The sequence below is a fragment of the Musa acuminata genome, chromosome BXJ3-1, assembly GCF_036884655.1.
Source record: "Musa acuminata AAA Group cultivar baxijiao chromosome BXJ3-1, Cavendish_Baxijiao_AAA, whole genome shotgun sequence".
Classification (NCBI taxonomy): Eukaryota; Viridiplantae; Streptophyta; class Magnoliopsida; order Zingiberales; family Musaceae; genus Musa; species Musa acuminata.
This window is the reverse complement of record NC_088349.1, coordinates 41,252,813-41,260,599: the sequence shown is the minus strand read 5'-3', so window position 1 is coordinate 41,260,599 and position 7,787 is coordinate 41,252,813.

The following is a 7,787-nucleotide window of genomic DNA, read 5'->3' as shown; positions in this document are numbered from 1 at the left end:
GCATATCCTAAGAGTTTTGCAAGAATATATAGAATTTTTGAAACTTGAATCATATAATGTAAACTATCCGTCCAACCCATTATTTGCTTACTTTTGTCTAGATTAGATGACATAAACTAATTAGACATCTTGTTTCTGTAGGATTTCATTCCAATACATACATTTTTAGTTTAGCAACTTAAGATCCAATATACAAAAACCAAAAACTTATAATGAATAACAAATATATATTCAGGATAAGGATTATAATGAATAATAAATGTATGTTCAGGACAAGGATTGAAATTTCATACAATATCGGAGTTTTGAGATTCGCTCGGTATGATATGGTACTTACTGTATACCGAGAGGTACATTCGATATATATATATATATAACATAAAAAGGGGCGATTGCCTCGTCACCCTTTTTGGTACGTGGGGAGGGTTTTTTCTCCCACACGAGCAAAAAAACAAGCGACGTCACTTTGTTTTACTTATAAATTAACATATGACTTCTAAATTTTTTGCAAAATCAGTTAACTTAGTATACCAATAAAATGCATTGAAGTAATTCTTGAAATAATTGAACTCTTCAAAACGATTTGCAATATTTCATTAACAAATTCAGAAGGCTTAACAGAGAGAGAGAGATGGGGGACCAATTCACTAATTCAAATGAAGGTAAAGTGTGTGTTTAAGCTAAGCTTCTAGTTCGAATGATACATTGCCCCAAGATATAAACGTTCAGAATCTTACGAGTTCTTCCTGCATTCTTTCATTTTGTTAGTTCATTTTTAACAAACAATATCTAGCATATCAGCTTGGATATATAAATTTGTCCACTTTTGGGAAAAAAAAAGTACACTTGTTGTTCATTCATATACAAATTCTCTCAAATTTTTATCCAAAGTGGGAGGCTTCAAGTCAAACACTAACAAGCACCTAGTAGATGGATCTTTTCTGGATGGCTCCACGTCAAGCACGAAATATTCAAACCATTTGAAACACGAGGGTAACAAAAAAAATCTGACCAGTATGAATAACTATTATTCTGGATAACAAGAGTGAGCTAAGCATATGTGCATTAATAAAAAAAATACTAGATGATCTCATTGGTAATTGATAAGACATTCATTCTCTTGTTCTTCGATGCGTAATTTCACAACATAAAATAGATTTCTAGTTTTACAATTCAAACACCAACAACCACTAATCAAGAGAAAAAGAAGGTTGTATATGCACCATCCCCTTCTTGCAAAGGGTACACGCACCGTTGGCCACGAGCTTCTTGTTTGTCTTGATCAGGCTATGGAGTTTCCTGAGGATCATCAATGTCCACCGCATTAGCCTTGTCCATAAGGCCAATGATAGTTTACAAGATGTACATGACGATGGCAAGAGGCACAGAGGTAGAGGTGTTGGAAGGGATGGTAACTTTGGTGATGGAGACTTCAAATGCTTACCCAATATTCATTTTGTTTCTCCATTACATCCAACAAGATCATCAATATATTATTAAAAAAATGATGACTTAAATAATTCAATCAGAATTATTATGTCAAATTCAAACTTGGTACCACATGTGATATTACTGGAATCGCAATAAATAATCACAACCGCTCCTGCTACCTTAATCTCAGTAAACAAATAGGGAAGTTGGAAACATGAAATACCAACTCAAAGGTCGGTGTTATACTTACAAAAGAAAAATTTCAGATATAGTGCTTGGATTCTGAAACTTGTGGTAAATGACCACAACAGTAGAATTGAAAAAATACTGAAATAGTAGCCATGTCATTAATTGGTGAACATTTATATGAAACATAACAAGCTTGTCTATCAAGCTCATGAACATTGCTACTACTCTTCTACAGCTACAACTGATTCAGCAAGATAAATCCCAAAGACTGAAACAATCACAAATCAGAACCTTCAGATTCAATGAAGATCCTGTTAATCGGAAGGACCCGAACTACTCCACTATCACCATAATGAAGCATTTGTGAACTATTGATCTAGTAAGCTAACTTCCAAAATTTAGAACCTGCATTATATCCCATTTGGCACCATTTTTCCAGCCCTATCTTAGGATCAGAAGTGTATCTATGTTGCAGAAGACCTAGTCTATTCATGGAAAGACATGTAAATTTGATATTTTTATTCATTTCACAGGGAAAAACATAATAAACAGAATTACAATGCCTCACCTTTATCAAGCTCATAGATTTATTTGTTTGGTATCTCTTTACTATTATGAAATATACTGTGGTTTACAATTCTCTTAGGTTGAAATAACTGCTTTCTACAGAAATTATGACGCATCTTACTAAAATCAGAAATGCATTGAAGTAATTCTTGGAATAATTGAACTCTTCAAACAAGTTTGCAATATTTCATTAAAAATTTCAGAAGGCTTAACAAAAAGAGAGAGGGGGGACCAATTCACTAATTCAAATGAAGGTAAAGTATGTGTTTAAGCTGAGCTTCTGGTTTGAATGATACATTGCCCAAAGATGTAAACATTCAGAGTCTTGCGAGTTCTTCCTGCATTCTTTCATTTTGTTAGTTCATTTTTTACAAACAATGTTTAGCATATCATCTTGCATGTTTAAATTTGTCCACTTTTGGGAAAAAAAAGTACACTGTTTGTTCATTCATGTAACCCAAAATAACTAAAATTGAAAAGCCCTTGCTTTTAACTAAAAGTCTTAGTCACTAAAATTGGTTGCCATGTTGACAAACTACGTAGTTGTCTTGTAGTAAAATTCCACATGTTACCATAAATAAAGTTAATACCCATAAAAATGAATTAGAACTACTCTTGTAAACAAATTGAAATAAACAAAAAACACACCAAAAAATAATATTTTCAATCTCAGTCCGTTATTGGTTTCAATAATATATCAGAGTCGTATGGTACTGGTATATAAGATAGTATACCAACATGTTCCGCCTGGTATACAAACAAGTTGTTAGTCATTTTTTATCATTAACAAATTTGAATGAAAGAGAAAGAGATACTATAATCCAGAGTCCAAACAATAGATTATAGACATCATCAAGGTATTTATTTAGAATGTGATATTTTAGACTAAAAAAAAAACTTGGTAGATCTTTTCAAATTTCAACTATGCTTCTCTTCCGCTAAAATTTGAGCTCTAATACTGCTTTATATTTATAAAATGACCTTTTCAAGTATGCATCTCCCTTCCTCTAAAATGTAATTTCTAACAATGCCTTATATTTATTAAATGATAACTGTATTTTTTATAATTAATTCTTAATGAAGACATACAAAATGGCAACAATTAACATATTTTAGCCAATTAACAAGTATTCCTAATCACCATATTCTACCTTTTGTAAACTTTATTTCAATTACATCTATTTTTTAAAAAATCAAAATGTTCATTCCTTAAAAGCTAAGTAATGCATTACATCAAAACTAAGGAGGCATGTTAAGAGTATTTTTTCTTTGTTGACTGTATCTTTTAAATTATAAAATATGTTATCATTGATGCAATAGGTGTTTGAGGGCAAGGAAATTAGCAGAGATCCTTGATCGAGTGAACTATGTTTGTTTGAGTTAATGAAGTTCAGGTAGAGGCCCAATAGGCACTCGTCATGTCCCTTATTAGATAACTATGTTTTGGATCGAATAGGGGTAGTCTATAGGAATGCCCTTGAAGATTTTGATTCTGTGATAAACTATTATGGATTTTTAAGATTTGAGAAAAATATATTCTTAGACTAAGACAACTTTTGTGAAATTTTTAATTTTCATAAATTTGTAAACATTTCTCTAACATCTTTATCAACATAAGTAGATTTTTAATTTTCCATGTTTTTATTGTGTTAAATCTTATTTAAATATTTTTTAGACTACTTTCAATTAAATCATATTTTCCTAATTATTTTAAATATTTTATATGTTTTGTTTGTGTTATATGTCTTTGTCAACTTCTTCTTAATTGTTATCAATATTTCTTTCTAAAATTATCTATTATTTTTTCTCATGACAAAGGAAATTTAGTTATACTCCCAATTTGGTGGCAAATTTCATTAAACAGAATAAAATAATTTGGAATTTTACCAAAAACAACTGTATTATGTTTAAAAGTCATAAAAAATAATTTATGTACTCCAAATTATTTTCCTCAAAATTTTTTTCATGTTTGGATTTTAGATAGCCATAATTAAAGTAACCAAGGTATATTGACAATAAAGATTGATGTTATTGATGTTCTGCCTGACTTGGTATGATATATTGACAACAAGGATTGACGTTCTAACAGAGTCAATTTGACAACATCAATCCGATCATTTGCTAGCATTAATTAATATATTGTACATTCCTAAAGATTTCAACTAACAATTTTTGTATTTTTGTGTTATATCACATCATATTGCGTTAGAATTGGTACTAATATTCAATTCATTCATGGAAGTTGGAAAGTACATGAAAAGCAAAAACAACTACATACAAACATAGCATACAAATCCAAGAGGGACAAGCATACGGGTCAACGATTAAGTTTTAATACCATATTACATGAAAAAATAAAAGAAGAAAAACAACATAAAGAATTACAGGGCATGACAATTTGCTTTATAAACAATAGAAGATGTTCATCAAAACTAAGTAGCTAGCTTCCTATTTAGTGATAAAAAAGAATATGATATGAGCCAAAGGTGTCATAATTCAGTTATGCATCTACTTTTATACCCAAATCTAGTGATTCTACAAAGCCTAACCTATGGAGACTAAAAATAAAAGTTTCAAATTACCATATCAAAACGTAACTGATTGAGTGTACCTTCAAAATGTATGGATAAGTACATGTGTTTTAACCTGATTAAGAAGCATCTTTTATTGAGATATCAGTTGAATGCTGCACAAATATGTTCCAATTAACAACTAGCTTTGTATGATACCTTTATAATTTGCTTTGCTAGTCATTTCAATTTGAGTGAGATTTTATTTACACTTAATATTTCACATTGTACATTTACCATCATAGAATTACAAATTAATTATTTTAGAAGTAATAACATGATAAGCAAAAAGGACCATAAAAATTACAAAAGGATGTTCTTTGAGTATCGAGTTGAGTAAAGTCAATTTAGCTAAAGCATAGCAAACAATATAAAATGCCACATTATAAAACCTTATTAACTATAGTAATGATTGCATCATAAATGCATAAGAACTTCTAGCTAACAACACATCATAAAAATTTATAGATCCAATGTTAAGGGCACAAAATTGCAGACGTGACTTCAGCAACATTTCAAGAGCCCATGTAATTCTCTCAATTTGGATAAGTGAACATAAACAAAAACTTCGGATCAGTGAGCATAACTAAAATCTTGATCACAAGCACTACAAAATGCTATTGGAAGTTGAATCTAGACAACATAAGAGCTAATAATCAAAGAAAAGACATTCTACCAAGTGACACTATCCCATAATTCCATATCCACATATTGCAATCGCCATCATCTGAGAAATGACCAAACTGAAACCATCAACAATTGAGTCCCAAATCCAAGACATTCAAATAAGAAGCATCCCAATAATCTTCAGTTCATTTGAATTCTTCCCCAAACAAGCTCAAGTAATCAGTAGGTTGCATGTGCCTAGTTACTTCAGTTTTAACAATTTCATCAAATATTGAAGACAGACCCAACTATTCAAGTACAAAATTGCCAAATCAGGTTGTAAATTGATTTGATAAGAAACCATATCCATTCACATAATATGCATGAAAAAATAATTTAATTAACATTAGTTTCTTCATAAACTTATTGTGGAATCCTCTAAACTAAGAAAGAACACTTTTAAACACGTGGAAAGCCAAAAAGCAAAAGAATTTCTATTAAGTAATATGGAACACATCATCTATAATTATTTCAATGTTTGACACAAAATATTACAGAACAAAATGCAAAGAAGAAACAGAAGAACATCTGTAACTAACAATGTGGAGACTTGTTCATTTAAATGGCAGTCCAAATCCTTTGAGAAGATGGACCTGCATAGCCATCGTGTCTCTCACAATTCAATTGGAGATTCATATATGTCATTACAGCTGCCAATAAAAAGTTCAAAAAAAAATTAACCATCAAGTTTTAGTTCACAAAGTCAAATAGAGTGGAGTAGTTTACCTCATCATGTTCCAAGGATTGTCAATCTTGATCCAACCAATTTAGAATGATACCAACCGGTACGGGCGATACGTACCGGTCCGACGACATACCGGTTTGCGGACCACCCGCTACCGGACAGAACATGCTAGAGTGCTACAATGCTACAGTAAGAGGAAGAAATATTTAAAACTGCTCGGTAACAGTGATACAGTGCTCCAATGGTCAAATTGACCATTGGAACCCTTTCTTATGGTATTTAAAAACCCTTCTTCTCCTTTATTTCACTCCATTACATTCTCATACTCTCTTAAACTATCTCAAACTCTTTTTTTCTCACATTTGTTCTCTCCTAAACTCTACAAAACAACGATTTATAAATTGAATCGAGGCTAATTTAGGAAGATTAAGAGGAAGAACTTTCTAATCAAGAGGTATATTTACATAAGGATAATCCGTACTAAACTGAAATATGAACCTTGCATAAGATATTCTTCAAAGCCTGAAAAAGATATATGATACTATTCTTACCTAATTTACATTGATTTTACTAAACTTATGCTATTACTATATTTATTTCTAACATAAAAATCCTATCCTAATTTTTTTTTTATTTTTAGGTATTTTCGGAGGGTTTTACACCTAAATTAGGTGTACCGCTCGGTACACCCTGACGTACCGCTCAGTATACGGTACTGTACCATACCGAGCCAACCTCGAAATACTAATACGGTACGGTATTGCATACCTTGATCCAACCTATAAAATTTCACCATTAAGAGCCTTATCCACATGCTGTGGTTTCCCGTCCTAACAATTATCATCCATAGAAAGCATACTTGTTGGTTTCTTATATGAGTAACTTACATTATGGACAATGCTAGTTCATGATATATAAGTTACACATTCCCAATATTTGCATGTTAGTCCATAAAAGAAGTCACTTAAATCAAGGATTGAAATTTTGTACTATACCAAAATTTCAAGACTTATTCGATACGGTATGATACTATATACCGAGTGGTATATTTTGGTATACCGTTGTGTGTGTGTGTGTATATATGTATGTATATATATATATGTATATATATATATATATACATATATATATAGGTAAGCTGCACAGTTTACCTCTATGCGGGGTGATGTGCAGATAAAAAAAAAATTACGACATCTAAAAAACAAAAATATTGCGATGATGCCCGAGGCAACATTGCCCAATAAGAGAAGAAAAAAAAAAATCTTCGCTTCTCTCCGCCCCACAAGCCGATGCCTCTTCTCCCGTGCACAGATGAGAAGTCGTCGACAGACGAGGAGGAGAGAGGTGACATCCAGGTTTTACCTTTTTTTTCCTATTTCTTTCTTCGTCTTCTCCCTCTTCTTTCTTCTCCCTCGATCACCGTCGATAATAACACCTCAATCGATAACGATAATGCCTTAATTGATGGTACCGCTCGGTAGCGGGCTGTCCGTGTACTGGTCTATTGACGGACCGGTATGTACCGCCCGGTACGAGCAGTATCATTCGGTATTGCAGACCTTGATTTAAAGAACTAATGGGCACTTTAAATGTTAGAACTAGGAACAGAAAACTCTATTTCTCATAATAACTGGAGAGGTCAATATATGTTGCATCAATTTATTGTGACGGACTAGTCT